The following is an 11,220-nucleotide window of genomic DNA, read 5'->3' as shown; positions in this document are numbered from 1 at the left end:
GGGATTCGCGCATGCGTAGAGTACCTCGACCTGCAAAGCCACCTCCGTTTCAGACGTACGCATGCGCCACCAATTTGACATACTCGGGGAACCACCTCTTCCATGGCTTCCAACATTATACGAAAAAAACTAAAAAAACTAACAAATGTAAATAAAAAAAATATATACAAACATATATATATATATATATATATATTTAAACATACTTTTTTTATAAAGCTGTTAAATGTTATGCTACCAGTGTATTTATTTTTCTATCACAGAATACTATATGTTCAGTTTCCTTTTCTTAGTGGCATGGCGTTGCAGGACACAGTTTAAGGTAGTTTATTGGTTTGAGTTTCGATTAGGAATTAAGAATTAGTGCTTTCGCAATGGCTTGTAGCCTTCTTGTTGTAATCATTTTTTCAACCCTGTCCTCAAAGTCTTCTGTTTAACTATATAGAAAATAAAAACAATGATTAGACAAATCCGCTAGTCAGTGACGGGTTATACAAGCGATTATAATATCGGATCTCTTCTGCCAAGTGCTCTTCTATTTGGTCCATATTCGTTCTTCTAAATCAGGGGTGTCCAAACTTTTTGCAAAGAGGGCCAGATTTGATAAAGTGAAGAGGCCCGGGGGCCAATATTTTCTTCTGATGTTTTTTAACCACAAAAGTTGCATGCAAATAAACACTGCTATAGAACAATAAATAAAAATAAAAATTCTGTATGCTATACAGACTCACTGTGCTGTACCTTGTGTACTCTAATGACGGGAAGGACACGACATGACAGGTACTGCAGACAATAGCTGCAGCTCGCTTTATTGCCCAAAACATTTATATCTGGAGACTCAGATAACATTGAACTATATACAGTGCCTTGCATAAGTATTCACCCCCCTTGGACTTTTCCCCATTATGTACTGTTACTAACTGGAATTCAAATAGACTTAAATAAACTTTTTCCCGTTTGATCAACAAAACATGCATAGTACTTTGGAGGTGCAAAATAAATGTTATTGTGACACAAACAATAATGAGAACAAAAAAGTTGACATCTGTTGGGTGCATAAGTATTCACCCCCCTGTGTCAATACTTGGTAGAACCCCCTTTCGCTGCAATTACAGCTGCAAGTCTTTTGGGGTATGTCTCTACCAGCTTTGCACATCTAGAGATGGAAAGGTTTGTCCATTCTTCTTGGCAAAAAAGATGAAGCTCAGTCAGATTGGATGGAGACCGTCTGTGAACCGCAATCTTCAAGTCTTGCCATAGATTCTCTATTGGATTGAGGTCTGGGCTTTGACTGGGCCATTTTAAGACATTAACATTCTTTAATCCAAACCATTACTTTGTAGCTCTGGCTGTATGTTTAGGGTCATTGTCCTGCTGGAAGATGAACCTCCGCCCCAGTCTCAAGTCTTTTGCAGACTGCATCAGATTTTCTTCAAGGATTTCCCTGTATTTGGCTCCATCCATCTTTCCCTCTATTCTGACCCTATACTTTCCCTGTACCTGCTGAAGAGAAGCATCCCCACAGCATGATGCTACCACCACCATGTTTCACTGTTGGGATGGTGTGCTCAAGGTGATGGGCAGTGTTGGGTTTTCGCCACACATAGCGTTTTGCATTGAGGCCAAAAAGTTCAATTTTGGTCTCATCTGACCAGAGCACCTTCTTCCACATGTTTGCTGTGTCTCCCACATGGCTTCTGGCAAACTCCAAACGGGATTTTTTATGGATCCCTTTCAACAATGGCTTTCTTCTTGCCACTCTTCCATAAAGGCCAGATTTGTGGAGTAGACGACTAATAGTTGTCCTGTGGACAGATTCTCCCACCTCAGCTGTGGATCTCTGCAACTCCTCCAGAGTAACCATGGGCCTCCTGGTTGCTTCTCTGATTAATTTTCTCCTTGTCCGACTCTTCAGTTTGGGTGGACGGCCTCCTCTTGGTAGGTTTGCGGTTGTGCCATATTCTTTCCATTTTCTTATGATGGATTTTATGGTGCTCAGAGAGATGTTCAAAGCTCTGGATATTTTTTTATAACCTAACCCTGCTTCATATTTCTCCACAACTTTATCCCTGACCTGTTTGGTGAGCTCCTTGGTCTTCATGATGCTGTTTGTTCAGTAATGATCTCCAACAAACTCTGAGTCCGTCACAGAACAGGTGTATTTATACTGAGATAGACAGGTGACAGGAGATTTTACAGCAGACAGGTGGACCCTATTTACTAATTATGTGACTTGCAAATGTGACTTGTGAATGCAATTGGTCGCACCAGATCTTTGTTAGGGGTTTCACAGTAAAGGGGGTGAATACATATGCACTCAATACTTTTCAGATTTTTATTTGTAAATAATTGTGAAATCCATGTAATATTTCCCCCCACTTCCAAATGATGCACTATTTTGTGTTGGTCCATTACATAAACTCACGATGAAATACATTTTAATCTGTGGTTATACCATGACAAAATGTAGAAAAGTCCAAAGAGGGTGAATACTTATGCAAGGCACTATACATTACATTTCCATGAGTTAGATCAAAATCTTTGCCTCATGGTCATTTTAAACAGGAGTTCAAAACACTCAATTTCAGATTGATCAAGAAACCTATAACTTGCTGACATGACAGGTACTGCAGACAATGGCTGCAACTCGCTTTGTTGCCCAAAACATTTATATCTGGAGACTCAGATAACATTGAACTATATACATTACATTTCCATGAGTTAGATCAAAATCTTTGCCTCATGGTCATTTTAAACAGGAGTTCAAAACACTCAATTTCAGATTGATCAAGAAACCTGTAACTTGCTGACACTAATGAGAAGGGTGATGTTGAGATCTGGATTTCACTAAAGAGGGCAGGTCTGGTTTGAGGGCAGTGGTTGAGATCCGTAAAATGTCACATAAGTGGGAGTCACTCAGTCTTGACCTTGTGATGGCAGATTTTATATTTAGTTATGTTTCATGCAAGGAATGACAGTTATAGATGGGAATGTTATTCTGAGATGTATTTCTGTGTGTTTCAAGAACTGCAACATGTGCGGGTCAGCTTAGGAGACTTAGATGTGTATTTGTTAGAGATTCGTCTGTGCCTCTGCTGGGACAAAAGGTTTTCACACCTAGACTCTTTCATGGGTCATCCAGCAGAGACGGGGGTCTAAGAGAGACTTGGAGTCTAAGCCTGATGTTGATGTGTAGTGAGACTTTTGAAGGGGTCCTTCATTCAGATTGGAGGTGACCAAATCTAAGCCTGAAGACAACACGCAGAGAGCTGATTGGATAAACATTCTACCTCTGTGAAAGGAGGGACTTATTTAGTATAAATCAAATGTGATTCCATTGTTCTGTGCCATTGACCCAGTCTGACTAAATGACAGGGTGCTCTGGTCCCTAGCCGCAGCTAGGTAGAATTGTATGAACCAGAATTGATAATTGTCTTTGCTGTGAAATGTAATAAATGTTCCATTACAACCTCAATTGGTTCTTGTTCAAGTTCATGACAGAGAATGTCTGCTCACACAAATATGTTGAGCCGAATAAGCTCAGCATTTTCTTGGCAAATGTTCGCATTTCTCGAAATCTGCCTTTATCCAGCTGCCCGTAAAAGTCAACGAGAGAAAGCTGCAGGTGTTTGGCGTGACACTCATCGTCACACTGCAGTTCAATGAGCTCCAGCTGCAGCTGTGGAGGAGCATCATCAGGGTCCACGGAGAAGGGAGAAGAAAAAAGCAACATGTCCTTTTCAATAACTGCAAAATCCTGAAAGCGTTTGTTGAATTCCACAGAAAGAGATGCGATAGCTGTTGCATAACTCTTCATTTGCACACCAATGTTGTCCTGTGGGAAACTGTCAATAACCTCTTTCAAAGCTGTGAAGTGCGCGGTGCAGGGCTCTGCTTGGGACAAGTGTCTTTGGAAAAGTTGCAGTTTTGTTCTAAAGGCCTTGATGTGAGCGTATAGCTGGCTCACCACTGCATCTCGTCCTTGAAGCTTAACATTCAGCCCATTCAGATGCTTCGTTATGTCAACCAAAAAAGCCAAATCAGCCAGCCATATAGGGTCGGACAATTCTTCCATCGGCTGCCCCTTTTCACCTAAAAACATTCAAATTTCCTCTCTGAGAGAGAAAAATCTCTGCATTGCGGACCCCCGACTTAGCCACCTCACATCATTGTGATAAATTACATCTCCATATTCAGCTTGGATGTCAAGCAAGAACTGCTGAAACTGTCGGTGGTGAAGAGCTTTAGCGCGAATAGAATTGATTGCCTTTACAACTTGTTTCATAACATGATCACATTTGAGATGTTTGGCACAGAGAGCCTGCTGGTGAATTATACAGTGGAGTTTTATAGCGTTACCTCCTTCTTTGCTGACTTTATTGCGGATCAGTGTGGACAATCCACGTTGCTCACCAGTCATGGCAAGCGCACCATCGGTAATGATACCAGAAACTTTACTCCACGGTAGTTTCATATCATCCACAGCTGAACAAAGAGAAGCGAATAGATCCGTTCCTCTAGTTTGGTCCTTAAGGCTTTGGAGCAGGGTTCGAATTATCTTTTTGTCTCTAAGGGGGTCTCTATCTCATAAAAAAGTTGGCGCACCACGCACAAAGCCTACCAAGGCTAAACAATGAAATAGCCTAGGCGCGAGCAGCGCTTTTGCGCACGGTAGGCATAGGCTGTATATAACTTGACACACGCACACAACAGACTGACACATTTTTGTACAGAAATTGATTTATTTTAATTAATTTCAATATATTATTGATTGTAATAGTCCATATATATGTAGCCCTATAGTCAATTCCCTGTTAAGACTCGGCTTTTACCTGAGTTCACTTTAAACTCCCTGAATAATATCTACTAATGGAAATGAGTGGAGTCCATAACACATTGTCAACTATTACAAATAATTTATTTAACCAAAGCAGTCATGTAGTTGAAATAATAATGATTCGCTACCAGAAATAAGATGTAGTTATGTTTAGGCTATTTAAACTATATTTAGTCCCTGTATAACAAACTCAATGGATATGGGCACTAGGCCAATAATGACAATAGCAATCTCCCTTATCAATTAACTGCATAAAACAGCACTTCACATTTAAAACTGAGTTATCAATATGGGAGCTAATAATAGGCCACACCGAATAGTAACTGTCACAAAACTATCCCTAGTATAACATAAACTTTGTGTTCACATGCAATTACAGTCACCTGTTACAAACAGGAACATCATACAGGTATAAAAGAAAATACAAAAGCCGGCACTGGAAAGGCACAAATAAAACGATCAGTTCAACCCCCCGTTGCAGGTCCTGTTAACTGGGTTCTTTGGCGCCCAATAAGGGCTACTCACGACCACCTGGTTTGTGGCGCGTGCACCGATAATATTGCCTTCAGTAGGTCCGCTAGCATCCACACGTAGCTAACCGGCAATCGTTCCTGGCCAACTGGTCGTCCCACGTAGCTGAATGGAACCGCTAGCGTTCCCGGCAGCTAGCGGCGCTATTCAGTGGCGTAGCTCCCACGTAGGCTGCCTCAAAGGAACCACGAGCGTCCGGGTTGCTCGGGTGCTACCTGAGCAGCACGTTATCTTGCTAGATGACGGCGGTACACCTCCGCTAAATCAGCTAGCACTGTATACGTGCACAATACTGAGCCAGCTAGATAACTCCAAACAAACGGAACATAAAATACTGTGCCCTTTCGCGAGCTGAATGAAAACAAAAAACTCTTACAAAACTTAATGTGGCGTCACCTTCTTAATACTGCTGTAGTATCCTTATTAATTTCCCTCTTTTACTTCACTGTTAGTTCAACTCAGTCGGTCTCCTTTCTCACCTCTTTTTCTCTCTGTGCTCTCCCGTGTGTTTGTTTTGATCCCGCCTCTCAACCAATAGGGAGTCACTATTCTTGAGTGATGGTCATTACCACCAACTGCTGACCATTTCACCTAACTAGCATGTTAGATTGACTACACTCTACCTATTTTACTTTTTTAACTTATTACTGAAACTATGTAGACATATGATTGCCCAGCCATATCCCCTTGCTTTATCAACAGTTATTTAATTAGCATCTTTACACTTTAGGTATGGCAGACACCTTCAGATATGAGAGACCCCCTCAGATTTTTGACTTTGTTGCTTTCATGGGAGCTAGTCCTCACTCTCTGGGAGCTCGGCTCCCTCTGGCTCCCACGTAATTCGAACACTGCTTTGGAGGTCAAGCAGCTCCTCTGTTACTTTCATGTTGTCGTCAACTCCTCTTAAAAAAATCAAGAGCTGGGCCGTGTCAGAAACATCGGTGCTTTCATCGCAGGCTAATGAGAAATAATCAAAAGTCACTCCCCTGTCCCTCAGTTGTCTCTGAATATCTGACGATATGTCCTCGACTCTCCGTGCCACAGTGTTACGTGCCAGGCAAACATTCATAAATTCTTGCTTCTTCTCGGGGCAAATGTTCTCCACCATTTTCATGACACAGTCCTTGATAAATGTACCTTCACTAAAAGCTTTGCCATGTTTAGCTATTAACAAGGCCACTTCGTAGCTTGCTGTGGTGATATTTTCATTTGACTCACGGGCCCGTGTGAAGAATCTCTGTTGTGTTGCTAGAGCAGTTTGCAGGTGCTTCACTTTTTCAGCACGGTCACTCCCTGTTAGCTTGTCATATTTTTCAGCATGTTTCGTCTGGTAGTGTCTCTTTACGTTGAACTCCTTAAACAAAGCAACCTTCTCTTCACAAATGAGACGAATACAATTGCCTCGAGTTTCTGTGAAAAAGTATTCGAACTCCCATCTCTCTTGAAAGCGGCGGCCCTTGGTGTCAACTTTCCTCTTCTTCGGTGCGTTTGCCATGGTAGAAATGAGCGGAGATGTGAGCGCTGCAAGGAAACAGATCCCCAGCCTGATTGCAGAGACTGCAATAATGTGATGCTGCCCCAATGTGGTGAAAAGAGGAATTACACTTTAAAAATGTATGATTTATTTTTTCATACAACGGGCCACATTTCATTATATTTTTAGAATATGCCGCGGGCCAATACAAAATGGTTCGGGCCGGACTTTGGACACCCCTGTTCTAAATCTTCCGTGATTTCCGCGTATTGTGGGGCATGAAACCGGAAACTAGACTCTGGACGGGATGTAGTAAGCAGACCAATCACAAGCCTTGCGGGCTGCGTGAGGCTCGCGTCGCTTTGTCGTGTAGTTAGGAAAATTGGCGGACGCACGCAAGCCCGCAGAGGGGACGAAAGGGGCGTGTTGCGTGTCTTGCGTGCATGCGTGCGTGCGTGCAACCCGACTATAATTTGGCCTTTAAGGCCTCAGTATGCTTCTCCGAGTCCGTTTCGGAATGACGGACGGACGGATCGGACGGACCCTTTTTGATTTATAGTTCTACGAGCCTTTTTGTTGTGAAAACAATTCACCGCCAGAACAGTAGATGGCGCAAGTGAAGTCGAGCTTAGAGAAGCCTACCTCATGATGTATATAGAAGAAGTCCACGCTGGTTTATTTACCTTCTTCCCGGCTCCTCACACACAGTGAACGATGGCAACAAAAAGGATGTTGATGACGCGACAGTTTTGCTGAAATAAAGTGACACCCAGCGGGTCAAAATGCTTTTGTTATCGTGTCTTAACGCAGCGGTTCCCCGGTCTTGTTTCCAAACTGCGTTGCTAATTCAACAGCTGCAACAGCTTGAAGCTACACGGAGGCAGCTAGCTCCCCCCAGCTTCCACACACAGTCAGCACGGACACCCGATACTAGCTACTACCAAGTGTTTGCTTCTAACCTGACGGTGTTTGAGAAACAGTGTCATGACAGTCGTGGGATTAAAGTCAGCGGGTTTTTGCGCTGTTCCCACCGCAGTTAGCATGGTGGCTAGCCCGCTAGCCCCGTTATCAAAGTTCGTTATAACCGTATGTGACCGTACACACATGCTGTAAGTGCTCTAACCAGCCACCGTCAGCCGGACAACGCCGCTGGCTTAACACACTTGTCACATTAATCATAGAGTCGTAGTTGTGATTTTGGTTTATTGTGATGTAGGGAATGGAACAGGAAGTTTCCATTCCGAAATGCTGGCGTTAGCGGACCAATCACAGCCAAGTGCTATCCGTGGGCTGTCCGTCATTTCGACGTGTAGTTAGAAAAATGAGCGCGGCACGAAAAGCTCTCCGAGGAGAGCTATCTGTCCGTGTCCGTCAAAACGCAGAAGCATACATTGGCCTTTACTCCTAAACCAAAAATAATAAAAATTTATATTCTGCTTTACGCACAAACTATACATACGCAACACGTTGACAATGTGTTTCTTCGATTTTTTTGACCAAGAGAGCGGTTGTCTTCTTACCAGAAGGTTGGTTGTTCTATCCCAATCTTACTCATTCCAAATGCAAAAGTGTCCTTGGGCAAGATACCATATCTCAAACTGCCCCATTTACCTTTTATTTCTTTGAACTTTCTTCCCTATTTAGTGCAGCTGATAAACATTTAATATTTGGATTGCACTTTAATAACTCGATAAAAAATTGCCACCAGTTGCTCCTCCAAGAGGGAAACACATAAGTAGATATGCTGGCTTCAATCATTGAACAGCTGAATCGTTCAATTTTGATTTAGATGTTAATCTTACAGATTATTGAAAAATACAATGTGAAGATGTTGCGTTGGAATTGGAACCTTGTAATTCACCAGCACAACAGCAGAGGGCATACTTGACTATACTGTTAGTTCCAATGGAATTGACAGACAGGTTGAATAAAATGATCAGATTTTAACTAGGTGCTTAGTTGAAGGATATCATCAAAACATATACTCATACATCATTGCAATATTCTTAACCCTCAAGCTCACTAGTTGTGAAAAACGTTTTTGAAGCTGCTTTTAAATGTATTTTTCTCCACATGTATGCATAACACAGAACAATACTGATCTTTTAATGAATTACATTCATTTAAAGCAGATATCTTCCCAGTATGTACTTTATGTAGACCAAAGTTAATCTTTTTCTCACTGATTCAATGACTATACTTTTCAAGTAGCTCTGATGATTAATTCAAGTTTCATTAGAATGCCACCAATGCTAAAAGACATATTTCTAAATCATAATGCAGGCTCTTAATATACTAAATATTCAACAATATTCTTAAACTTCTCTGTCTTTTCGGTAAATTTAACATCCCATTAAATAATATCATAATCTACACCTTATATGTATTGCATGCAGAGCAACAGTATCTCTTCTAAGATATCAAGACTTCTCAAATAATCCGAAAGTCTTAAATTATAATAACTTGTGTTGTATATCTTTAATTTGACATGCACTATATGAATGCTTACAGCTGTACAATGATAATGCCAACAAGTAACTTGCTGAGTATATCATGATACACTTCATAATGGCCAATACTAATTTTAGGAATGCTTTTATGACAGTTTATGACTTACTGAATATATGAAAAGGCAAGGGCTTGAAATGGAACTGATGCTAGTACACTACAAGTGCATCAAGACACGTCACAAGGGGAAACAATTGACAAACAGGTTAATATACTATAGATGAATGAATATTATATTATAACTCTGTGAAGAGTTTGCATGTTTTCCTTGTGTCCATGTGGGTTTTCTCTGGGTACTATTACTCTTTAACCCCTCCATTTCCATAAGATGGAGGGGTCTATCTTACAATAGTAAGATAATAGAATAACTTACAATAGTGTCTTAGTTTTTCTTGCACTCATTTTGAACTCTATCCTACACTTACTTGATGTTCAAGATTAGTATTCATGCTGCATGTCTCTATCTATTTAAGAGAGCAACAGCTTAAAGATGTTTCCGTCATCTGTTTAAGAAAAAAACTGTTGAAAACGCCATCAAACTGTTTCATCTAATATAGCAAAAGTTGCAAAGGCCAATAGATTAGTTAATGGAACTGTTTCCATATCCTGTAATCCACAGCTGCAGTTATATAGACGTAAATTTGTGTCATATTGTGATGCTCTTTGTAAGATCTCCTGAATATACTTAGGGCCTGATCTACTAAAGGTTTGCAAGCCTATCTACAAACGGTGTGCACTGAGGATTGCGTGGAGAATAACAGGCTCTGTCAATTTAGTACGTTTGCCTTAATGAATATGCAATATCAGGCGTTTCTACCCGAGTGCACAAAATATTGGGAGGAGTAGATGCAAATACTTTAATTTAGCACACACACTGTGATTTACAAAGCCTGAAAATAATTGAAGTGATTGTGACTGCGTCTATATTTAATACGTTTGAAAGGCAGCTGCTAATCGGGATAGCGTTGTGCACAGATGGCTGCAGTTATTTTGGGGAGGAGGAGATTGCATGGAAGAAGATGGAGAGAACATTTTTTTCCGGAAAGTGAGCTGTACCTGCTGCTCAATATTGGTCAGAGGCATCTCTTCCACCAGCCCCCCACCTGTTTTATTTGCAGAAGTTTTATAGCAATCTTTTCTTGTATTCTCCTTCTTATGTCCTGCCAGCTTCTCTTAATTTCGTACGTTGTTCTTTTGTTTTACCCATAGCATTTACTTTCTTACATATAGTCTCCCACATTTTGTTTATTTGAGTTATATTAATATTCCACTCTTGCACTAACACAGTGATTCTCAAACTGTTTGGCGCGCCGAGGCATAACAGGTGGGGCATGTGACCGGGAGGGGGAAATGTGAGGCGAAACAGTAAACAAATCGTTATTTTGCCGTAGCTAGGGGTCGGCAACCCATGAGGGAACGAGGGGTGCAACAATTAATCGGCGTAGTAGACAAAAAATGATGACAAAAATAATCGCAGACGAATTTAATCGTCGATGATTCGTTGGTTACGTCATAGCGCGTGTTTTTTCGTGCCGTGTAGCTGAACTAAAAGGAGGACCTGCTTTGCATGGAAGCAGGACACGAGCATTTTATACTATAGTTTTGTTTGTTGATGTTTTTATTGCTGATACTTTTCCTTTTCTTTTGTTAACAGAAAAAATGGATAGTTGATTTTTAATTTGTTTTTTGTATCAGCAAATGTTCTTGGTTCACAGGAAAAGGGGAAACTTGAATTTGAATTAATTTAGTTATATTAGCAAAAACTACATTTTTCTTTGTTTTTGTATCAAAAAGTTTGAGAACCACTGATATAGGCGGGAGAAATTAATGACAGGTGTTCCGTGGTAAATATGCATACTGTAAGGGT

Source organism: Pleuronectes platessa, chromosome 10 (assembly GCF_947347685.1).
Source record: "Pleuronectes platessa chromosome 10, fPlePla1.1, whole genome shotgun sequence".
In the NCBI taxonomy this organism is placed as follows: Eukaryota; Metazoa; Chordata; class Actinopteri; order Pleuronectiformes; family Pleuronectidae; genus Pleuronectes; species Pleuronectes platessa.
Note: the sequence above shows the minus strand (reverse complement) of the source record.